We start from the raw sequence: 5,342 nt of genomic DNA, 5'->3' as shown, positions 1-5,342 counted from the left end.
TTGTTCATCCTTTATTTTGGGTAATTGAAGATTATTTGGGTTATTATTGGGAGATTGACAACCTCTCAATCAAGCATCAAGTACTTCTTTTATCTTTGCATTATTATTGGAATCATTAGTAGGTATAATCCTCTTAATCCCTTTTTAATTATTGTTAATTACTTTCATTTGTTCATCATGTTTCATTTTGTTGGTATGATTGACAACCTTGCTAGCATGATCAACATGAGTGAGTAGTCTCCTAGCTAGGGTTAATGGGTGATTAGGGGAAACCAACATGGGGAATGATTCATGCTTAAATTAATATGCTTTCATGTTTTATTTGCTTGCTTGTTTTGATCTCAACTCATGCACATGTTATGTTTGATGAAATGCGAGCCTATGAATCCTTGCATTTTTTACCCATCACCTACCTTTTCAATGAGACTTGTAAGACATAAACCAACTCGAGTCTCATTAGACCATGCATGTTGTTGGGTAGGGAAGATTAAGTCGACTTGTAGGTGTTGTACAATCTAATCGATTCGGCTCCGGGACCCAAACTTTCCTAGGATTGTAAGATATAACCCAACTTAATCCATCACAACAATAATTGCTTGCTTATAATTTGAGAACATGTTTGTATGATCAATTCCCATGATTCCCCTATGACCCCATGACACCCTAGTGCTTTTTATCAATTGTTTACAACCCTTTTAATTCATCTTGCTTGTTTATTTTCATTGCTATTTAGTTTAGTGACCTTCTACATCAACCCAAATTGTGACACCCCTAAGACACCACTAGTTTCAATAGAAATCTCATCTCAATTCCCGTCCCTTGGGATCCGACCTTTACTTGCCTCTTTACTAATTGTAGAGTTGTTTGTGAAGCTATAAATTGTGTTTTGATTCGGACGTGACCCAACGACAACACTTATTCAATTGTGAACACGAAACGGACCGATCAATCTCCTATGAACCCATGAAACCCTAGTGCTTTTAATCAATTGTTTACATCTCATTTTAGTCATCTTTCTTGGTTACTTTAATTGTTATTTAGTTTAGTGATCTTCTTATCTCAACTCAAATTGTGACACCCCTAGACACCACTACTTGCAATCGAAAATCCTACAACAATACCCGTCCCTTGGGATCCGACCTTTACTTACCTCTTTACTAGTACTAGAGTTGTTTATGAAGTTATAAATATTGTTTTGGTCTAGGTGCTCCTAACGACAAGTAACCAAAATCTAAGCTCAAAGCGGACCGACCAAAAATGGCGCCGTTGTCGGGGACGGTGTTAACTTGATTTGATTTTCTTTGATTTTTATTAGTTGTGTCTTTCTTTGCCTTGGGGAAGTAAAACTCCTCAAGGTTTATTCTAATTGTTTTCGAGTTGTTTGATATTTTGCATGTCTAGAAGATCACAAGGTAACTTGTTACCCATTGATCACGAAATTGAAAGGACTTTGACAACCAATAGAAGACTTGCTAGAAATACTTTGACAGGTATTTGTGAGGTTGTAGATATTCAACCAAACACTATTGAGTTCATCAACCCTTTTTCAAGACAAGGTGAGGAGAACCCAACACGAAATCAATTACACAATCAACCCACAATGCCTAAGTTTTCATCACATTCCGTACCAACCGAGGAGAACCTACCCAATGGTACTCCCACACCACAACACTTAACCGGAAATTTCATTGCAAAATCCGCATTTATCCAATTAGTCGAAAGAAGCCAATTTGGGGGGATGCCTAGTGAAGACCCTCATTCCCACATGGAAACTTTTTGTGACTATTGTGATGCGATTTCACAAACCGGAGTGACTAAAGACCAAATTCGATGGGTCTTATTTCCTTTTTCTCTAATTGGCACCGCGAAACAATGGTTGAAGAGCCTTGATAAGGCTACTCTTGGAATTGACTCTTGGAAGAAGTTGGCTCTAGCTTTCTACAAAAAATTCTACCCTCCGGAAAAGACTAACATGCTAAGAGCTCAAAATACGGGTTTTAAGCAAAGGGATGAAGAATCTTTGTATGAAGCTTGGGAGTGATTCAAAGGAATTTGTCGCTGATTTCCTCATCATGGACTTAGCGAGTGGTTCTTGGTACAAAAATTTTGGAATGGTCTTTATGAAGACTCAAGAAACATTCTCAACATGGGATCAAATGGTATGTTCACCGAAGTTGACGATAATCAAACTTGGAACAAGATTGAGGAAATGGCGGTCCATAATTCACAATATAGTAGACCTCGCAAGGCTACTAGAGGAGGAAAGCATAAAGTGGACTCTATTACTCAATTGGGTGGTCAACTTAGTGCTCATATTGATACCATCAACTTGAAGTTTGAGAAGGCTATGGCTAAGCTTGAAGAAGCCTCAAAATCACCAAAGCATCATGTTAATGCCATGGTGGCATCTTCATCAATCCCAAGTGGGATATGTTAGAATTGTGGAACTTTGGGACATGACCAAAGTGAATGTAGGGGAACAAATGAGCAAGTGAATGCTTTTCAAGCATACAAAAGTGGTACCCCTTATTCCAATATTACAATGAAAACACCAAATTCCACCCAAATCTCTCATACAAAAGCCAAAATGTTCAAAACCCTCCACCAACATACACCCCACCTCCCATGAAAAACCAAAATCAAAGACCCTTTTACAACCAAAACCAAGGTTATCAAAATCAAACTCCATACAATCAACAAAATGACCAAGGTTTTGATGTTCAAAAAGCGGTCCTCCAAATGCAAAAGAATCAACAAGAATTTTTCACTCAAATGCAAAAAGATAGCCAAGCAAAAGACATCACCATCAACAACATCCTAGCCCACACAAAAATGTTGGAAACTCAAATGACCCAACTAGCATCTTCAAACTCTCAAAGACAAAAGGGGCAATTACCACCTTAAAGTAATCCCCCAAGACATGAAACAGTTAGTGCCATTCACTTAAGGAGTGGTACGAGATATGAAGGACCAAAGAAGCAAGTTGAGGATGAAGTTGTGGAAAGTAGTGACAAGGAAAGAGTTGTGCAAAACACTAGGGAAGAAGAACCCACCAATCAAGAAGTTTCAAAGAAAAGTGAAGAAAAGGCCAAAGATAAGGAGCCCATTGTGATTAGACTTCCATTCCGGAGTCGTCAACCTAAGCCTAAGTTTGATGACCAACTTGGAAAATTCATGGAAATTGTGAAGAATTTAGAAGTCTCGATTCCTTTCACGGAATTGATCAATCACGTTCCGGCCTATGCAAAGTACATGAAGGACATCCTTACAAAGAAGAAATCAATCCGGAAGCTTGAGACTATTGCCTTCACTAAGGTGAGTAGTGTCATCCTTCAAGGGAGTTCACCTCCAAAACTCAAGGATCCGGGAAGTTTCTCCATTCTATGCACTATTGGTGACACTACAATCAACAAAGCTCTATGTGACCTTGGGGCAAGTGTTAGTGTCATGCCATATTCGGTTAGCAAGAGGCTAGGAATGGGAGAACTCAAATGTAACAACATCACGCTTCAAATGGCGGATAGATCAACAAATACACCTCTAGGGGTATGGGAAGATGTTCCCGTGAGAATTGGAAAATTTTTCATCCCGGTGGATTTTGTTATTGTTGACATGGAAGAAGACTCCAACATTCCTATTATCTTAGGAAGACCTTTCTTGCACACCGCGGCAGCGGTGATCGATGTGAAGCATGGAGAACTCACCCTTAAAGTGGGAGATGAAACCATCACTTTCAATCTTGACAAGACCATGAGAGCTCCCCGATTGCATGAGCCATGTTTTATGGTTGATCACTATAGCCGGAAGGATGATAAGAAGAAGTTGGAATTTCAATGGAAAAAGAAAGTGGATGATGCTCCATCAAAAGAGCAAGGAAATAGCAACAATGAGAGCTTGAAAAGCTCACCCATGACAAGTGAAGAAGATGGCCTCATTGGCCAAGACAAGACAGAAGGAGAGTTGTCTCTATCAACTCAAGAAATTTTTAATGATCAAGTAGTCGAAGTTTGCGGTCTTTGGGATGATGAGTTCGAAGGGATATGCAATCCCTATATTGGTAATGCTATGAACCAAGACCGTCATGGAGAACAACAAGTGTAAAAATATATTGAGGACCTTTATCCTGATAATGAGCAAGCCTTCGACTACTTCTTCAAGGTGTTGAATAACATCAACAACACCTTGAACATGCCCCCTTGACATCTCACATTGGATGAGAGTTTGGTGGAGTCCTCCCTAAACCACCATTTGTAAATATTCTAACTCCCTAACTTGTATTTCAATTATTACATTGCATTTTTGTCATTTTTGAATTTATATTTTTATGCCTTGATCAAGATATTCATCATTTTGAGAGAAGTGAGGGAGGGACTTATGATTTTATTGATGTGTAGTGCTTTACCTTAGTGTGGGGATAGCAATTGAATTGCCTAGGCTATTCATGCCTTTGTAGTGCCCCTACAATGAAGAACACAAGAATTGAAGAATGAAAATGACACGGGTTACGAAGTACCCACGGATGGGCTTGAATCCGTGTTGTCAAGGAAGAACCCGAGCGGCCAAACTGACAATCCGCTCGTTCTGAAGAACCCGAGCGTCCAAAGTCACCAGACGCTCGTCTGGTAGAGCTGCAGAATCCAAAAAACTGGTCTGTAAAAGAATCCGAGCGTCTCAGCTGAGAAGACGCTCGTCTCAGTTTGGACGATCGCTCTTCACAAAAGACGCTCGTCTTTTTAATGGCAAAAATCTGGGATTTTCTCTGTAAAGGAATCCGAGCGTCCACTCAGAAACACGCTCGTCCCTCTACAAAGAATCCGCTCGTCTTAGAAGCAAGACGCTCGTCCTGTGGCGTCTTTTCCTGACCCAAACATTGAGGAATCCCAGCGTCCCGACACCTGGTCCGCTCGTCCTCCACTGCACTTTCAAATATAACGGTTGATTTAAACCCTTTTTCTCTCATTCTTCTCATTTCTTCAACATACAAAGACTACCCACTACCCAAAAACCCCAAAAACCTTCATCCTCTCCATCAACAAAATCAAATTTCCTCAACCAAACTTAACCAAATCAAATCCAAACTTCCTCACAACAAAAATTAATCACTCCTTTTTGCAACAACAAGTGATTCAAACACCAAAATCTTCAACCTTTGAGTCGATTTTTAGGATATAAAGCAACATTCATTCATCCTAAATCGATTTGGGTATCACTAAAATTGAATATTTCAGCCTCTCATTGGTGTAATCAAGCAAAGGAGAATGGCAAGAACTAAAGGAGGCAACAAGGCACCCCAAAAGAAGACACTTTCCAAAAGGCAACTAGCTCTTCAAGCAAAACAATTG

At 39.7% G+C, this 5,342-nt stretch overlaps 1 non-coding gene across 1 annotated transcript; it reads right to left on the bottom strand.

Annotated features, from left to right (window-relative positions):
• Positions 1-1,972: 1,972 nt before the first annotated feature.
• LOC141650843 (small nucleolar RNA R71) lies at positions 1,973-2,079 on the bottom strand. The gene has a single exon (XR_012546855.1). It is a non-coding gene; the product is annotated as a small nucleolar RNA R71 (small nucleolar RNA).
• Positions 2,080-5,342: the final 3,263 nt, after the last annotated feature.

This window comes from Silene latifolia, chromosome 3, assembly GCF_048544455.1.
Source record: "Silene latifolia isolate original U9 population chromosome 3, ASM4854445v1, whole genome shotgun sequence".
In the NCBI taxonomy this organism is placed as follows: domain Eukaryota; kingdom Viridiplantae; phylum Streptophyta; class Magnoliopsida; order Caryophyllales; family Caryophyllaceae; genus Silene; species Silene latifolia.
Note: the sequence above shows the minus strand (reverse complement) of the source record. Positions and strands in the feature narration are given on the sequence as shown.